Raw genomic sequence first — 21,294 nt, forward strand, 5'->3', positions numbered from 1 at the left:
CTGTGTATACACTGTCCCAGTATGTGTATGCACTGTCCCAGTCTGTGTATACACTGTCCCAGTCTGTGCATACACTATCCCAGCCTGTGTATTCACTGTCCCAGTATGTGTATACACTGTCGCATTCTGTACACTGTCCCAGTCGGTGTATACACGGTCCCAGCCTATTTATACACTGTCCCAGTCTGTGTATACACTGTCCCAGTCCGTGTATACACTGTCCCAGCCTATTTATACACTGTCCCAGTCTGTGTATACACTGTCCCAGTCTATGTATACACTGTCCCAGTCTGTGTATACACTGTCCCAGTCTGTAATCTGTCCCAGTCTGCATATACACGGTCCCAGTCGTTGTATACACTGTCCCAGCCTGTGTATACACTGTCCCGGTCTGTGTATACACTGTCCCAGTCTGCGTATACACTGTCCCAGTATGTACACGGTCCCAGTCTGTGTATACACTGACCCAGTCTGCATATACACTGTCCCAGTCTGCGTATGCACTGTCTCAGTCTGCGTATACACTGTCCCAATTGGTGTATACATTGTCGCAGTCTGTGTATACACTGTCCCAGTCTGATTATACACAGTCCCAGCCTGTGTGTATACAGCCCCAAACTGTGTATACACTGTCCTGCTCTGTGTATATACTGTCCCAGTCTGTGTATACACTGTCCCAGTCTGTGTATGCACTGTCCCAGTCTGTGTATACACTGTCCCATTCTGTGTACATACAGCCCCAACCTGTGTATACACTGTCCCAGTCTGTGTATAAACTCTTGCAGTCTGTGTATACACTGTCCCAGTCTGTGTATACACTCTCGCAGTCTGATTATACACAGTCCCAGCCTGTGTATATGGAGTCTCAGTCTGTGTATACACTGTCACAGTCTGTGTATACACTGTCTCTGTCTGTGTATACACTGTCTCTGTCTGTGTATGCACTGTCCCAGTCTGTGTATACACTCTTGCAGTCTGTGTATACACTGTCCCAGTCTGTGTATGCACTGTCCCAGCCTGTTTATACACTGTCCCAGTCTGTGTATACACGGTCCCAGTCTGTGTACACACTGTACCAATCTCTACACTGTCCCAGGCTGTGTATACACTGTCCCAGTCTGTGTATACACTGTCCCAGTCTGTGTATACACTGTTCCAGTCTGTGCATACACTGTCCCAGCCTGTGTATACACTGTCCCAGTATGTGTATACACTGTCGCAATCTGTACACTGTCCCAGTCGGTGTATACACGGTCCCAGCCTATTTTTACACTGTCCCAGTCAGTGTATACACTGTCCCAGTCCGTGTATACACTGTCCCAGCCTATTTATACACTGTCCCAGTCTGTGTATACACTGTCCCAGTCTATGTATACACTGTCCCACTCTATGTATACACGGTCCCAGTCTGTGTATACACTGTCCCAGTCTATGTCTACACTGTTCCTGTCTGTGTATACACTGTCCAAGCCTATTTATACACTGTCCCAGTCTATGTATACACTGTCCCAGTCTGTGAATACACTGTCCCAGTCTATGTATACACTGTGCCAGTCTGTGTATACACTGTCCCAGTCTGTGTATACACTGTCCCAGTCTATGTATACACTGTCCCAGTCTGTGTATACACTGTCCCAGCCTATTTATACACTGTCCCAGTCTATGTATACACTGTCCCAGTCTGTGTATTCACTGTGCCAGTCCATGTATACACTGTCCCAGTCTATGTATACACTGTCCCAGTCTGTGTATACACTGTCCCAGTCAATGTATACACTGTCCCAGTCTGTGTATATACTGTCCCAGTCTGTTTATAGACTGTCCCAGTCTATGTATACACTGTCCCAGTCTGTGTATACACTGTCCCAGCCTATTTATACACTGTCCCAGTCTGTGTATACACTGTCCCAGCCTATTTATACACTGTCCCAGTCTATGTATACACTGTCCCAGTCTGTGTATACACTGTCCCAGTCTGTGTATACACTGTCCCAGTCTGTGTATACACTGTCCCAGTCTGTGCGTACACTGTCCCAGTCTGTGTGTACACTGTCCCAGTCTGTGTATACACTGCCCCAGCCTGTGCATACACTGTCCCAGTCTGTGTATACACTGTCCCAGTCTGTGTATACACTGTCCCAGTCTGCGTATACACTGTCCCAGTCTGCGTATACACTGTCACAGTCTGTGTATACACTGTCCCAGTCTGTGTATACACGGACCCAGTCTGTGTATACATGGTCCCAGTCTGTGTATACACGGTCCCAGTCTGTGTATACACTCTCCCAGTCTGTGTATACACTGTCCCAGCCTGTGTATACACTGTCCCAGTCTGTGTACACACTGTCCCAGTCCGTGTATACACTGTCCCAGTCTGTGTATACACTGCCCCAGTCTGTGTATACACTGTCCCAGTCTGTGTACACACTGTCCCAGTCCGTGTATACACTGTCCCAGTCTGTGTATACACTGCCCCAGTCTGTGTATACACTGCCCCAGTCTGTGTATACACTGTCCCAGCCTTTGTATACACTGTCCCAGTCTGTGTATACACTGTCCCAGTCTGTGTATACACTGCCCCAGTCTGTGTATACACTGCCCCAGCCTGTGTATACATCGTCCCAGCCTGTGTATACACTGTCCCAGCCTTTGTATACATTGTCCCAATCTGAGTATACACTGTCCCAGTCTGTGTATACACTGTCCCAGTCTGTGTATACACTGTCGCAGTCTGTGTTTACACTGTCACTGTCTTTGTAGACACTGTCCCAGTCTGTGTTTACACTGTACCAGTCTGTGTATACAATGTCCCAGTCTGTGTATACAATGTCCCAGTCTGTGTATACTCTGTCCCAGTCTGTGCATACACTGTCCCAGTCTGTGTATACACTGTCCCAGTCTGTGTATACACTGTCCCAGTCTGTGTATACACTGTCCCAGTCTGTGAATACACTGCCCCAGCCTGTGTATACACTGTCCCAGCCTGTGTATACACTGTCCCAGCCTGTGTATACACTGTCCCAGCCTGTGTATACACTGTCCCAGTCTGTGTATACACTTTCTCAGTCTGTGTATACACTGTCCCAGTCTGTGTATACACTGTCCCTGTCTGTGTATACACTGTCCCAGTCAATGTATACACTGTCCCAGTCTGTGTATACACTTTCCCAGTCTGTGTATAGACTGTCCCAGTCTATGTATACACTGTCCCAGTCTGTGTATACACTGTCCCAGCCTATTTATACACTGTCCCAGTCTGTGTATACACTGTCCCAGCCTATTTATACACTGTCCCAGTCTGTATATACACTGTCCCAGCCTATTTATACACTGTCCCAGTCTATGTATACACTGTCCCAGTCTGTGTATACACTGTCCCAGCCTATTTATACACTGTCCCAGTCTATGTATACACTGTCCCAGTCTGTTTATACACTGTCCCAGTCTATGTATAAACTGTCCCAGTCTGTGTATACACTGTCCCAGCCTATTTATACTGTCCCAGTCTATGTATACACTGTCCCAGTTTGTGTATACATTGTCCCTGCCAATTTATACTGTCCCAGTCTGTGTATACACTGTCCCAGTCTGTGTGTACACTGTCCCAGTCTGTGTGTACACTGTCCCAGTCTGTGTATACACTGTCCCAGTCTGTGTATGCACTGTCCCAGTCTGTGTATACACTCTTGCAGTCTGTGTATACACTGTCCCAGTCTGTGTATGCACTGTCCCAGCCTGTTTATACACTGTCCCAGTCTGTGTATACACGGTCCCAGTCTGTGTATACACTGTACCAATCTCTACACTGTCCCAGGCTGTGTATACACTGTCCCAGTCTGTGTATACACTGTCTCTGTCTGTGTATACACTGTCTCTGTCTGTGTATGCACTGTCCCAGTCTGTGTATACACTCTTGCAGTCTGTGTATACACTGTCCCAGTCTGTGTATGCACTGTCCCAGCCTGTTTATACACTGTCCCAGTCGGTGTATACACGGTCCCAGTCTGTGTATACACTGTACCAATCTCTACACTGTCCCAGGCTGTGTATACACTGTCCCAGTCTGTGTATACACTGTCCCAGTCTGTGTATACACTGTCCCAGTCTGTGCATACACTGTCCCAGCCTGTGTATACACTGTCCCAGTCTGTGTATACACTGTCCCAATCTGTGTATGTACTGTCCCAGCCTATTTATACACTGTCCCAGTCTGTGTATACACTGTCCCAGTCCGTGTATACACTGTCCCAGCCTATTTATACACTGTCCCAGTCTGTGTATACACTGTCCCAGTCTATGTATACACTGTCCCAGTCTGTGTATACACTGTCCCAGTCTGTAATCTGTCCCAGTCTGCATATACACTGTCCCAGTCATTGTATACACTGTCCCAGCCTGTGTATACACTGTCCCGGTCTGTGTATACACTGTCCCAGTCTGCGTATACACTGTCCCAGTATGCACACGGTCCCAGTCTGTGTATACACTGACCCAGTCTGCATATACACTGTCCCAGTCTGCGTATGCACTGTCTCAGTCTGCGTATACACTGTCCCAGTTGGTGTATACATTGTCGCAGTCTGTGTATACACTGTCCCAGTCTGATTATACACAGTCCCAGCCTGTGTGTATACAGCCCCAAACTGTGTATACACTGTCCTGCTCTGTGTATATACTGTCCCAGTCTGTGTATACACTGTCCCATTCTGTGTACATACAGCCCCAACCTGTGTATACACTGTCCCAGTCTGTGTATAAACTCTTGCAGTCTGTGTATACACTGTCACAGTCTGTGTATACACTGTCCCAGTCTGTGTATACACTCTCGCAGTCTGTGTATACTCTGTCCCAATCTATGTATACACTATCCCAGTCTGATTATACACAGTCCCAGCCTGTGTATATGTAGTCTCAGTCTGTGTATACACTGTCACAGTCTGTGTATACACTGTCTCTGTCTGTGTATACACTGTCTCTGTCTGTGTATGCACTGTCCCAGTCTGTGTATACACTCTTGCAGTCTGTGTATACACTGTCCCAGTCTGTGTATGCACTGTCCCAGCCTGTTTATACACTGTCCCAGTCTGTGTATACACGGTCCCAGTCTGTGTATACACTGTACCAATCTCTACACTGTCCCAGGCTGTGTATACACTGTCCCAGTCTGTGTATACACTGTCCCAGTCTGTGTATACACTGTCCCAGTCTGTGCATACACTGTCCCAGCCTGTGTATACACTGTCCCAGTATGTGTATACACTGTCGCAATCTGTACACTGTCCCAGTCGGTGTATACACGGTCCCAGCCTATTTTTGCACTGTCCCAGTCAGTGTATACACTGTCCCAGTCCGTGTATACACTGTCCCAGCCTATTTATACACTGTCCCAGTCTGTGTATACACTGTCCCAGTCTATGTATACACTGTCCCACTCTATGTATACACGGTCCCAGTCTGTGTATACACTGTCCCAGTCTATGTCTACACTGTTCCTGTCTGTGTATACACTGTCCAAGCCTATTTATACACTGTCCCAGTCTATGTATACACTGTCCCAGTCTGTGAATACACTGTCCCAGTCTATGTATACACTGTGCCAGTCTGTGTATACACTGTCCCAGTCTGTGTATACACTGTCCCAGTCTATGTATACACTGTCCCAGTCTGTGTATACACTGTCCCAGCCTATTTATACACTGTCCCAGTCTATGTATACACTGTCCCAGTCTGTGTATTCACTGTGCCAGTCCATGTATACACTGTCCCAGTCTATGTATACACTGTCCCAGTCTGTGTATACACTGTCCCAGTCAATGTATACACTGTCCCAGTCTGTGTATACACTGTCCCAGTCTGTTTATAGACTGTCCCAGTCTATGTATACACTGTCCCAGTCTGTGTATACACTGTCCCAGCCTATTTATACACTGTCCCAGTCTGTGTATACACTGTCCCAGCCTATTTATACACTGTCCCAGTCTATGTATACACTGTCCCAGTCTGTGTATACACTGTCCCAGTCTGTGTATACACTGTCCCAGTCTGTGTATACACTGTCCCAGTCTGTGCGTAAACTGTCCCAGTCTGTGTGTACACTGTCCCAGTCTGTGTATACACTGTCCCAGTCTGTGTATACACTGTCCCAGCCTGTGTATACACTGTCCCAGTCTGTGTACACACTGTCCCAGTCCGTGTATACACTCTCCCAGTCTGTGTATACACTGCCCCAGTCTGTGTATACACTGTCCCAGTCTGTGTATACACTCTCACAGTCTGTGTATACACTGTCCCAGTCTGTGTGTTCACTGTCCCAGTCTGTGTATACACTGTCCCAGTCTGTGTATACACTGTCCCAGCCTGTGTATACACTGTCCCAGTCTGTGTATACACTGTCCCAGTCTGTGTATACACTGCCCCAGTCTGTGTATACACTGCCCCAGCCTGTGTATACATCGTCCCAGCCTGTGTATACACCGTCCCAGCCTTTGTATACACTGTCCCAATCTGTGTATACACTGTCCCAGTCTGTGTATACACTGTCCCAGTCTGTGTATACACTGTCGCAGTCTGTGTTTACACTGTCACTGTCTGTGTAGACACTGTCCCAGTCTGTGTATACACTGTACCAGTCTGTGTATACAATGTCCCAGTCTGTGTATACAATGTCCCAGTCTGTGTATACTCTGTCCCAGTCTGTGCATACACTGTCCCAGTCTGTGTATACACTGTCCCAGTCTGTGTATACACTGTCCCAGTCTGTGTATACACTGTCCCAGTCCGTGAATACACTGCCCCATCCTGTGTATACACTTTCCAGCCTGTGTATACACTGTCCCAGCCTGTGTATACACTGTCCCAGCCTGTGTATACACTGTCCCAGCCTGTGTATACACTGTCCCAGCCTGTGTATACACTGTCCCAGTCTGTGTATACACTTTCTCAGTCTGTGTATACACTGTCCCAGTCTGTGTATACACTGTCCCTGTCTGTGTATACACTGTCCCAGTCAATGTATACACTGTCCCAGTCTGTGTATACACTTTCCCAGTCTGTGTATAGACTGTCCCAGTCTATGTATACACTGTCCCAGTCTGTGTATACACTGTCCCAGCCTATTTATACACTGTCCCAGTCTGTGTATACACTGTCCCAGGCTATTTATACACTGTCCCAGTCTGTATATACACTGTCCCAGCCTATTTATACACTGTCCCAGTCTATGTATACACTGTCCCAGTCTGTGTATACACTGTCCCAGCCTATTTATACACTGTCCCAGTCTATGTATACACTGTCCCAGTCTGTTTATACACTGTCCCAGTCTATGTATAAACTGTCCCAGTCTGTGTATACACTGTCCTAGCCTATTTATACTGTCCCAGTCTATGTATACACTGTCCCAGTTTGTGTATACACTGTCCCTGCCAATTTATACGGTCCCAGGCTGTGTATACACTGTCCCAGTCTGTGTGTACACTGTCCCAGTCTGTGTGTACACTGTCCCAGTCTGTGTATACACTGTCCCAGTCTGTGTATACACTGTCCCAGTCTGTGTATTCACTGTCCCAGTCAGTGTATACACTGTCCCAGTCTATGTATACACTGTCCCAGTCTGTGTATACACTGGAGCAGTCTGTGTATACACTGTTCCATTCTGTGTATGCACTGTCCCAGACTGTGTATACACTGTCTGGGTCTGTGTATAAACTGTCCCAGTCTGTGTGTACACTGTCCCAGTCTGTCTGTACACTGTCCCAGACTGTGTATACATTGTCCTAGTCCGTGTATACACTGTCCAAATCTGTGTATACACTGTCCCAGTCTGTGTATACACTGTCCCAGTCTGTGTATACACTGTCCCAGTCTGTGTATACGTTGTCCCAGTCTGTGTATACACTGTCCCAATCTGTGTATACACTGTCCCAGTCTGTGAATACACTGTCCCAGTCTGTGTATACACTGCCCCAGTCTGTGTATACACTGTCCCAATCTGTGTATACACTGTCCCAGTCTGTGAATACACTGTCCCAGTATGTGTATACACTGTCGCAATCTGTACACTGTCCCAGTCGGTGTATACACGGTCCCAGCCTAATTTTACACTGTCCCAGTCTGTGTATACACTGTCCCAGTCCGTGTATACACTGTCCCAGCCTATTTATACACTGTCCCAGTCTGTGTATACACTGTCCCAGTCTATGTATACACTGTCCCACTCTATGTATACACGGTCCCAGTCTGTGTATACACTGTCCCAGTCTATGTCTACACTGTTCCTGTCTGTGTATACACTGTCCAAGCCCAGTTATACACTGTCCCAGTCTATGTATACACTGTCCCAGTCTGTGTATTCACTGTCACAGTCAGTGTATACACTGTCCCAGTCTATGTATACACTGTCCCAGTCTGTGTATACACTGGCGCAGTCTGTGTATACACTGTTCCATTCTGTGTATGCACTGTCCCAGACTGTGTATACACTGTCCGGGTCTGTGTATAAACTGTCCCAGTCTGTGAATACACTGTCCCAGTCTATGTATACACTGTGCCAGTCTGTGTATACACAGTCCCAGTCTGTGTATACACTGTCCCAGTCTATGTATACACTGTCCCAGTCTGTGTATACACTGTCCCAGCCTATTTATACACTGTCCCAGTCTTTGTATACACTGTCCCAGTCTGTGTATTCACTGTGCCAGTCCATGTATACACTGTCCCAGTCTATGTATACACTGTCCCAGTCTGTGTATACACTGTCCCAGTCAATGTATACACTGTCCCAGTCTGTGTATACACTGTCCCAGTCTGTTTATAGACTGTCCCAGTCTATGTATACACTGTCCCAGTCTGTGTATACACTGTCCCAGCCTATTTATACACTGTCCCAGTCTGTGTATACACTGTCCCAGCCTATTTATACACTGTCCCAGTCTATGTATACACTGTCCCAGTCTGTGTATACACTGTCCCAGTCTGTGTATACACTGTCCCAGTCTGTGTATACACTGTCCCAGTCTGTGCGTACACTGTCCCAGTCTGTGTGTACACTGTCCCAGTCTGTGTATACACTGCCCCAGCCTGTGCATACATTGTCCCAGTCTGTGTATACACTGTCCCAGTCTGTGTATACACTGTCCCAGTCTGCGTATACACTGTCCCAGTCTGCGTATACACTGTCACAGTCTGTGTATACACTGTCCCAGTCTGTGTATACACGGTCCCAGTCTCTGTATACACGGTCCCAGTCTGTGTATATACAGTCCCAGCCTGTGTATATATAGTCCCAGTCTGTGTATACACTGTCACAGTCTGTGTATACACTGTCTCTGTCTGTGTATACACTGTCTCTGTCTGTGTATGCACTGTCCCAGTCTGTGTATACACTCTTGCAGTCTGTGTATACACTGTCCCAATCTGTGTATGTACTGTCCCAGCCTGTTTATACACTGTCCCAGTCTGTGTATACACGGTCCCATTCTGTGTATACACTGTACCAATCTGTACACTGTCCCAGGCTGTGTATACATTGTCCCAGTATGTATATACACTGTCCCAGTCTGTGTATACACTGTCCCAGTCTGTGCATACACTATCCCAGCCTGTGTATACACTGTCCCAGTATGTGTATACACTGTCGCAATCTGTACACTGTCCCAGTCGGTGTATACACGGTCCCAGCCTATTTATACACTGTCCCAGTCTGTGTATACACTGTCCCATTCCGTGTATACACTGTCCCAGCCTATTTATACACTGTCCCAGTCTGTGTATACACTGTCCCAGTCTATGTATACACTGTCCCAGTCTGTGTATACACTGTCCCAGTCTGTAATCTGTCCCAGTCTGCATATACACTGTCCCAGTCATTGTATACACTGTCCCAGCCTGTGTATACACTGTCCCGGTCTGTGTATACACTGTCCCAGTCTGCGTATACACTGTCCCAGTATGTACACGGTCCCAGTCTGTGTATACACTGACCCAGTCTGCATATACACTGTCCCAGTCTGCGTATGCACTGTCTCAGTCTGCGTATACACTGTCCCAGTTGGTGTATACATTGTTGCCGTCTGTGTATACACTGTCCCAGTCTGATTATACACAGTCCCAGCCTGTGTGTATACAGCCCCAAACTGTGTATACACTGTCCTGCTCTGTGTATATACTGTCCCAGTCTGTGTATACACTGTCCCATTCTGTGTACATACAGCCCCAACCTGTGTATACACTGTCCCAGTCTGTGTATAAACTCTTGCAGTCAGTGTATACACTGTCACAGTCTGTGTATACACTGTCCCAGTCTGTGTATACACTCTCGCAGTCTGTGTATACTCTGTCCCAATCTATGTATACACTATCCCAGTCTGATTATACACAGTCCCAGCCTGTGTATATGTAGTCTCAGTCTGTGTATACACTGTCACAGTCTGTGTATACACTGTCTCTGTCTGTGTATACACTGTCTCTGTCTGTGTATGCACTGTCCCAGTCTGTGTATACACTCTTGCAGTCTGTGTATACACTGTCCCAGTCTGTGTATGCACTGTCCCAGCCTGTTTATACACTGTCCCAGTCTGTGTATACACGGTCCCAGTCTGTGTATACACTGTACCAATCTCTACACTGTCCCAGGCTGTGTATACACTGTCCCAGTCTGTGTATACACTGTCCCAGTCTGTGTATACACTGTCCCAGTCTGTGTATACACTGTCCCAGCCTGTGTATACACTGTCCCAGTCTGTGTATACACTGTCCCAGTCTGTGTATACACTGCCCCAGTCTGTGTATACACTGCCCCAGCCTGTGTATACATCGTCCCAGCCTGTGTATACACCGTCCCAGCCTTTGTATACACTGTCCCAATCTGTGTATACACTGTCCCAGTCTGTGTATACACTGTCCCAGTCTGTGTATACACTGTCGCAGTCTGTGTTTACACTGTCACTGTCTGTGTAGACACTGTCCCAGTCTGTGTATACACTGTACCAGTCTGTGTATACAATGTCCCAGTCTGTGTATACAATGTCCCAGTCTGTGTATACTCTGTCCCAGTCTGTGCATACACTGTCCCAGTCTGTGTATACACTGTCCCAGTCTGTGTATACACTGTCCCAGTCTGTGTATACACTGTCCCAGTCCGTGAATACACTGCCCCATCCTGTGTATACACTGTCCCAGCCTGTGTATACACTGTCCCAGCCTGTGTATACACTGTCCCAGCCTGTGTATACACTGTCCCAGCCTGTGTATACACTGTCCCAGCCTGTGTATACACTGTCCCAGTCTGTGTATACACTTTCTCAGTCTGTGTATACACTGTCCCAGTCTGTGTATACACTGTCCCTGTCTGTGTATACACTGTCCCAGTCAATGTATACACTGTCCCAGTCTGTGTATACACTTTCCCAGTCTGTGTATAGACTGTCCCAGTCTATGTATACACTGTCCCAGTCTGTGTATACACTGTCCCAGCCTATTTATACACTGTCCCAGTCTGTGTATCCACTGTCCCAGGCTATTTATACACTGTCCCAGTCTGTATATACACTGTCCCAGCCTATTTATACACTGTCCCAGTCTATGTATACACTGTCCCAGTCTGTGTATACACTGTCCCAGCCTATTTATACACTGTCCCAGTCTATGTATACACTGTCCCAGTCTGTTTATACACTGTCCCAGTCTATGTATAAACTGTCCCAGTCTGTGTATACACTGTCCTAGCCTATTTATACTGTCCCAGTCTATGTATACACTGTCCCAGTTTGTGTATACACTGTCCCTGCCAATTTATACGGTCCCAGGCTGTGTATACACTGTCCCAGTCTGTGTGTACACTGTCCCAGTCTGTGTGTACACTGTCCCAGTCTGTGTATACACTGTCCCAGTCTGTGTATACACTGTCCCAGTCTGTGTATTCACTGTCCCAGTCAGTGTATACACTGTCCCAGTCTATGTATACACTGTCCCAGTCTGTGTATACACTGGAGCAGTCTGTGTATACACTGTTCCATTCTGTGTATGCACTGTCCCAGACTGTGTATACACTGTCTGGGTCTGTGTATAAACTGTCCCAGTCTGTGTGTACACTGTCCCAGTCTGTCTGTACACTGTCCCAGACTGTGTATACATTGTCCTAGTCCGTGTATACACTGTCCAAATCTGTGTATACACTGTCCCAGTCTGTGTATACACTGTCCCAGTCTGTGTATACACTGTCCCAGTCTGTGTATACATTGTCCCAGTCTGTGTATACACTGTCCCAATCTGTGTATACACTGTCCCAGTCTGTGAATACACTGTCCCAGTCTGTGTATACACTGCCCCAGTCTGTGTATACACTGTCCCAATCTGTGTATACACTGTCCCAGTCTGTGAATACACTGTCCCAGTATGTGTATACACTGTCGCAATCTGTACACTGTCCCAGTCGGTGTATACACGGTCCCAGCCTAATTTTACACTGTCCCAGTCTGTGTATACACTGTCCCAGTCCGTGTATACACTGTCCCAGCCTATTTATACACTGTCCCAGTCTGTGTATACACTGTCCCAGTCTATGTATACACTGTCCCACTCTATGTATACACGGTCCCAGTCTGTGTATACACTGTCCCAGTCTATGTCTACACTGTTCCTGTCTGTGTATACACTGTCCAAGCCCAGTTATACACTGTCCCAGTCTATGTATACACTGTCCCAGTCTGTGTATTCACTGTCCCAGTCAGTGTATACACTGTCCCAGTCTATGTATACACTGTCCCAGTCTGTGTATACACTGGCGCAGTCTGTGTATACACTGTTCCATTCTGTGTATGCACTGTCCCAGACTGTGTATACACTGTCTGGGTCTGTGTATAAACTGTCCCAGTCTGTGAATACACTGTCCCAGTCTATGTATACACTGTGCCAGTCTGTGTATACACAGTCCCAGTCTGTGTATACACTGTCCCAGTCTATGTATACACTGTCCCAGTCTGTGTATACACTGTCCCAGCCTATTTATACACTGTCCCAGTCTTTGTATACACTGTCCCAGTCTGTGTATTCACTGTGCCAGTCCATGTATACACTGTCCCAGTCTATGTATACACTGTCCCAGTCTGTGTATACACTGTCCCAGTCAATGTATACACTGTCCCAGTCTGTGTATACACTGTCCCAGTCTGTTTATAGACTGTCCCAGTCTATGTATACACTGTCCCAGTCTGTGTATACACTGTCCCAGCCTATTTATACACTGTCCCAGTCTGTGTATACACTGTCCCAGCCTATTTATACACTGTCCCAGTCTATGTATACACTGTCCCAGTCTGTGTATACACTGTCCCAGTCTGTGTATACACTGTCCCAGTCTGTGTATACACTGTCCCAGTCTGTGCGTACACTGTCCCAGTCTGTGTGTACACTGTCCCAGTCTGTGTATACACTGCCCCAGCCTGTGCATACATTGTCCCAGTCTGTGTATACACTGTCCCAGTCTGTGTATACACTGTCCCAGTCTGCGTATACACTGTCCCAGTCTGCGTATACACTGTCACAGTCTGTGTATACACTGTCCCAGTCTGTGTATACACGGTCCCAGTCTCTGTATACACGGTCCCAGTCTGTGTATATACAGTCCCAGCCTGTGTATATATAGTCCCAGTCTGTGTATACACTGTCACAGTCTGTGTATACACTGTCTCTGTCTGTGTATACACTGTCTCTGTCTGTGTATGCACTGTCCCAGTCTGTGTATACACTCTTGCAGTCTGTGTATACACTGTCCCAATCTGTGTATGTACTGTCCCAGCCTGTTTATACACTGTCCCAGTCTGTGTATACACGGTCCCATTCTGTGTATACACTGTACCAATCTGTACACTGTCCCAGGCTGTGTATACATTGTCCCAGTATGTATATACACTGTCCCAGTCTGTGTATACACTGTCCCAGTCTGTGCATACACTATCCCAGCCTGTGTATACACTGTCCCAGTATGTGTATACACTGTCGCAATCTGTACACTGTCCCAGTCGGTGTATACACGGTCCCAGCCTATTTATACACTGCCCCAGTCTGTGTATACACTGTCCCATTCCGTGTATACACTGTCCCAGCCTATTTATACACTGTCCCAGTCTGTGTATACACTGTCCCAGTCTATGTATACACTGTCCCAGTCTGTGTATACACTGTCCCAGTCTGTAATCTGTCCCAGTCTGCATATACACTGTCCCAGTCATTGTATACACTGTCCCAGCCTGTGTATACACTGTCCCGGTCTGTGTATACACTGTCCCAGTCTGCGTATACACTGTCCCAGTATGTACACGGTCCCAGTCTGTGTATACACTGACCCAGTCTGCATATACACTGTCCCAGTCTGCGTATGCACTGTCTCAGTCTGCGTATACACTGTCGCAGTTGGTGTATACATTGTCGCAGTCTGTGTATACACTGTCCCAGTCTGATTATACACAGTCCCAGCCTGTGTGTATACAGCCCCAAACTGTGTATACACTGTCCTGCTCTGTGTATATACTGTCCCAGTCTGTGTATACACTGTCCCATTCTGTGTACATACAGCCCCAACCTGTGTATACACTGTCCCAGTCTGTGTATAAACTCTTGCAGTCAGTGTATACACTGTCACAGTCTGTGTATACACTGTCCCAGTCTGTGTATACACTCTCGCAGTCTGTGTATACTCTGTCCCAATCTATGTATACACTATCCCAGTCTGATTATACACAGTCCCAGCCTGTGTATATGTAGTCTCAGTCTGTGTATACACTGTCACAGTCTGTGTATACACTGTCTCTGTCTGTGTATACACTGTCTCTGTCTGTGTATGCACTGTCCCAGTCTGTGTATACACTCTTGCAGTCTGTGTATACACTGTCCCAGTCTGTGTATGCACTGTCCCAGCCTGTTTATACACTGTCCCAGTCTGTGTATACACGGTCCCAGTCTGTGTATACACTGTACCAATCTCTACACTGTCCCAGGCTGTGTATACACTGTCCCAGTCTGTGTATACACTGTCCCAGTCTGTGTATACACTGTCCCAGTCTGTGCATACACTGTCCCAGCCTGTGTATACACTGTCCCAGTATGTGTATACACTGTCGCAATCTGTACACTGTCCCAGTCGGTGTATACACGGTCCCAGCCTATTTTTGCACTGTCCCAGTCAGTGTATACACTGTCCCAGTCCGTGTATACACTGTCCCAGCCTATTTATACACTGTCCCAGTCTGTGTATACACTGTCCCAGTCTATGTATACACTGTCCCACTCTATGTATACACGGTCCCAGTCTGTGTATACACTGTCCCAGTCTATGTCTACACTGTTCCTGTCTGTGTATACACTGTCCAAGCCTATTTATACACTGTCCCAGTCTATGTATACACTGTCCCAGTCTGTGAATACACTGTCCCAGTCTATGTATACACTGTGCCAGTCTGTGTATACACTGTCCCAGTCTGTGTATACACTGTCCCAGTCTATGTATACACTGTCCCAGTCTGTGTATACACTGTCCCAGCCTATTTATACACTGTCCCAGTCTATGTATACACTGTCCCAGTCTGTGTATTCACTGTGCCAGTCCATGTATACACTGTCCCAGTCTATGTATACACTGTCCCAGTCTGTGTATACACTGTCCCAGTCAATGTATACACTGTCCCAGTCTGTGTATACACTGTCCCAGTCTGTTTATAGACTGTCCCAGTCTATGTATACACTGTCCCAGTCTGTGTATACACTGTCCCAGCCTATTTATACACTGTCCCAGTCTGTGTATACACTGTCCCAGCCTATTTATACACTGTCCCAGTCTATGTATACACTGTCCCAGTCTGTGTATACACTGTCCCAGTCTGTGTATACACTGTCCCAGTCTGTGTATACACTGTCCCAGTCTGTGCGTACACTGTCCCAGTCTGTGTGTACACTGTCCCAGTCTGTGTATACACTGTCCCAGTCTGTGTATACACTGTCCCAGCCTGTGTATACACTGTCCCAGTCTGTGTACACACTGTCCCAGTCCGTGTATACACTGTCCCAGTCTGTGTATACACTGCCCCAGTCTGTGTATACACTGTCCCAGTCTGTGTATACACTCTCACAGTCTGTGTATACACTGTCCCAGTCTGTGTGTTCACTGTCCCAGTCTGTGTATACACTGTCCCAGTCTGTGTATACACTGTCCCAGCCTGTGTATACACTGTCCCAGTCTGTGTATACACTGTCCCAGTCTGTGTATACACAGCCCCAGTCTGTGTATACACTGCCCCAGCCTGTGTATACATCGTCCCAGCCTGTGTATACACCGTCCCAGCCTTTGTATACACTGTCCCAATCTGTGTATACACTGTCCCAGTCTGTGTATACACTGTCCCAGTCTGTGTATACACTGTCGCAGTCTGTGTTTACACTGTCACTGTCTGTGTAGACACTGTCCCAGTCTGTGTATACACTGTACCAGTCTGTGTATACAATGTCCCAGTCTGTGTATACAATGTCCCAGTCTGTGTATACTCTGTCCCAGTCTGTGCATACACTGTCCCAGTCTGTGTATACACTGTCCCAGTCTGTGTATACACTGTCCCAGTCTGTGTATACACTGTCCCAGTCCGTGAATACACTGCCCCATCCTGTGTATACACTGTCCCAGCCTGTGTATACACTGTCCCAGCCTGTGTATACACTGTCCCAGCCTGTGTATACACTGTCCCAGCCTGTGTATACACTGTCCCAGCCTGTGTATACACTGTCCCAGTCTGTGTATACACTTTCTCAGTCTGTGTATACACTGTCCCAGTCTGTGTATACACTGTCCCTGTCTGTGTATACACTGTCCCAGTCAATGTATACACTGTCCCAGTCTGTGTATACACTTTCCCAGTCTGTGTATAGACTGTCCCAGTCTATGTATACACTGTCCCAGTCTGTGTATACACTGTCCCAGCCTATTTATACACTGTCCCAGTCTGTGTATACACTGTCCCAGCCTATTTATACACTGTCCCAGTCTGTATATACACTGTCCCAGCCTATTTATACACTGTCCCAGTCTATGTATACACTGTCCCAGTCTGTGTATACACTGTCCCAGCCTATTTATACACTGTTCCTGTCTATGTATACACTGTCCCAGTCTGTTTATACACTGTCCCAGTCTATGTATAAACTGTCCCAGTCTGTGTATACACTGTCCTAGCCTATTTATACTGTCCCAGTCTATGTATACACTGTCCCAGTTTGTGTATACACTGTCCCTGCCAATTTATACTGTCCCAGGCTGTGTATACACTGTCCCAGTCTGTGTGTACACTGTCCCAGTCTGTGTGTACACTGTCCCAGTCAGTGTATACACTGTCCCAGTCTGTGTATACACTGTCCCAGTCTGTGTATTCACTGTCCCAGTCAGTGTATACACTGTCCCAGTCTATGTATACACTGTCCCAGTCTGTGTATACACTGGAGCAGTCTGTGTATACACTGTTCCATTCTGTGTATGCACTGTCCCAGACTGTGTATACACTGTCTGGGTCTGTGTATAAACTGTCCCAGTCTGTGTGTACACTGTCCCAGTCTGTCTGTACACTGTCCCAGACTGTGTATACATTGTCCTAGTCCGTGTATACACTGTCCAAATCTGTGTATACACTGTCCCAGTCTGTGTATACACTGTCCCAGTCTGTGTATACACTGTCCCAGTCTGTGTATACATTGTCCCAGTCTGTGTATACACTGTCCCAATCTGTGTATACACTGTCCCAGTCTGTGAATACACTGTCCCAGTCTGTGTATACACTGCCCCAGTCTGTGTATACACTGTCCCAATCTGTGTATACACTGTCCCAGTCTGTGAATACACTGTCCCAGTATGTGTATACACTGTCGCAATCTGTACACTGTCCCAGTCGGTGTATACACGGTCCCAGCCTAATTTTACACTGTCCCAGTCTGTGTATACACTGTCCCAGTCCGTGTATACACTGTCCCAGCCTATTTATACACTGTCCCAGTCTGTGTATACACTGTCCCAGTCTATGTATACACTGTCCCACTCTATGTATACACGGTCCCAGTCTGTGTATACACTGTCCCAGTCTATGTCTACACTGTTCCTGTCTGTGTATACACTGTCCAAGCCTATTTATACACTGTCCCAGTCTATGTATACACTGTCCCAGTCTGTGTATTCACTGTCCCAGTCAGTGTATACACTGTCCCAGTCTATGTATACACTGTCCCAGTCTGTGTATACACTGGCGCAGTCTGTGTATACACTGTTCCATTCTGTGTATGCACTGTCCCAGACTGTGTATACACTGTCCGGGTCTGTGTATAAACTGTCCCAGTCTGTGAATACACTGTCCCAGTCTATGTATACACTGTGCCAGTCTGTGTATACACAGTCCCAGTCTGTGTATACACTGTCCCAGTCTATGTATACACTGTCCCAGTCTGTGTATACACTGTCCCAGCCTATTTATACACTGTCCCAGTCTTTGTATACACTGTCCCAGTCTGTGTATTCACTGTGCCAGTCCATGTATACACTGTCCCAGTCTATGTATACACTGTCCCAGTCTGTGTATACACTGTCCCAGTCAATGTATACACTGTCCCAGTCTGTGTATACACTGTCCCAGTCTGTTTATAGACTGTCCCAGTCTATGTATACACTGTCCCAGTCTGTGTATACACTGTCCCAGCCTATTTATACACTGTCCCAGTCTGTGTATACACTGTCCCAGCCTATTTATACACTGTCCCAGTCTATGTATACACTGTCCCAGTCTGTGTATACACTGTCCCAGTCTGTGTATACACTGTCCCAGTCTGTGTATACACTGTCCCAGTCTGTGCGTACACTGTCCCAGTCTGTGTGTACACTGTCCCAGTCTGTGTATACACTGCCCCAGCCTGTGCATACATTGTCCCAGTCTGTGTATACACTGTCCCAGTCTGTGTATACACTGTCCCAGTCTGCGTATACACTGTCCCAGTCTGCGTATACACTGTCACAGTCTGTGTATACACTGTCCCAGTCTGTGTATACACGGTCCCAGTCTCTGTATACACGGTCCCAGTCTGTGTATATACAGTCCCAGCCTGTGTATATATAGTCCCAGTCTGTGTATACACTGTCACAGTCTGTGTATACACTGTCTCTGTCTGTGTATACACTGTCTCTGTCTGTGTATGCACTGTCCCAGTCTGTGTATACACTCTTGCAGTCTGTGTATACACTGTCCCAATCTGTGTATGTACTGTCCCAGCCTGTTTATACACTGTCCCAGTCTGTGTATACACGGTCCCATTCTGTGTATACACTGTACCAATCTGTACACAGTCCCAGGCTGTGTATACATTGTCCCAGTATGTATATACACTGTCCCAGTCTGTGTATACACTGTCCCAGTCTGTGCATACACTATCCCAGCCTGTGTATACACTGTCCCAGTATGTGTATACACTGTCGCAATCTGTACACTGTCCCAGTCGGTGTATACACGGTCCCAGCCTATTTATACACTGTCCCAGTCTGTGTATACACTGTCCCATTCCGTGTATACACTGTCCCAGCCTATTTATACACTGTCCCAGTCTGTGTATACACTGTCCCAGTCTATGTATACACTGTCCCAGTCTGTGTATACACTGTCCCAGTCTGTAATCTGTCCCAGTCTGCATATACACTGTCCCAGTCATTGTATACACTGTCCCAGCCTGTGTATACACTGTCCCGGTCTGTGTATACACTGTCCCAGTCTGCGTATACACTGTCCCAGTATGTACACGGTCCCAGTCTGTGTATACACTGACCCAGTCTGCATATACACCGTCCCAGTCTGCGTATGCACTGTCTCAGTCTGCGTATACACTGTCCCAGTTGGTGTATACATTGTCGCAGTCTGTGTATACACTGTCCCAGTCTGATTATACACAGTCCCAGCCTGTGTGTATACAGCCCCAAACTGTGTATACACTGTCCTGCTCTGTGTATATACTGTCCCAGTCTGTGTATACACTGTCCCATTCTGTGTACATACAGCCCCAACCTGTGTATACACTGTCCCAGTCTGTGTATAAACTCTTGCAGTCAGTGTATACACTGTCACAGTCTGTGTATACACTGTCCCAGTCTGTGTATACACTCTCGCAGTCTGTGTATACTCTGTCCCAATCTATGTATACACTATCCCAGTCTGATTATACACAGTCCCAGCCTGTGTATATGTAGTCTCAGTCTGTGTATGCACTGTCCCAGTCTGTGTATACACTCTTGCAGTCTGTGTATACACTGTCCCAGTCTGTGTAAGCACTGTCCCAGCCTGTTTATACACTGTCCCAGTCTGTGTATACACGGTCCCAGTCTGTGTATACACTGTACCAATCTCTACACTGTCCCAGGCTGTGTATACACTGTCCCAGTCTGTGTATACACTGTCCCAGTCTGTGTATACACTGTCCCAGTCTGTGCATACACTGTCCCAGCCTGTGTATACACTGTCCCAGTATGTGTATACACTGTCGCAATCTGTACACTGTCCCAGTCGGTGTCTACACGGTCCCAGCCTATTTTTGCACTGTCCCAGTCAGTGTATACACTGTCCCAGTCCGTGTATACACTGTCCCAGCCTATTTATACACTGTCCCAGTCTGTGTATACACTGTCCCAGTCTATGTATACACTGTCCCACTCTATGTATACACGGTCCCAGTCTGTGTATACACTGTCCCAGTCTATGTCTACACTGTTCCTGTCTGTGTATACACTGTCCAAGCCTATTTATACACTGTCCCAGTCTATGTATACACTGTCCCAGTCTGTGAATACACTGTCCCAGTCTATGTATACACTGTGCCAGTCTGTGTATACACTGTCCCAGTCTGTGTATACACTGTCCCAGTCTATGTATACACTGTCCCAGTCTGTGTATACACTGTCCCAGCCTATTTATACACTGTCCCAGTCTATGTATACACTGTCCCAGTCTGTGTATTCACTGTGCCAGTCCATGTATACACTGTCCCAGTCTATGTATACACTCTCCCAGTCTGTGTATACACTGTCCCAGTCAATGTATACACTGTCCCAGTCTGTGTATACACTGTCCCAGTCTGTTTATAGACTGTCCCAGTCTATGTATACACTGTCCCAGTCTGTGTATACACTGTCCCAGCCTATTTATACACTGTCCCAGTCTGTGTATACACTGTCCCAGCCTATTTATACACTGTCCCAGTCTATGTATACACTGTCCCAGTCTGTGTATACACTGT

Source organism: Somniosus microcephalus, chromosome 28 (assembly GCF_052327205.1).
Source record: "Somniosus microcephalus isolate GS21.2 chromosome 28, FLI_Smic_1.0, whole genome shotgun sequence".
NCBI classification, from domain to species: domain Eukaryota; kingdom Metazoa; phylum Chordata; class Chondrichthyes; order Squaliformes; family Somniosidae; genus Somniosus; species Somniosus microcephalus.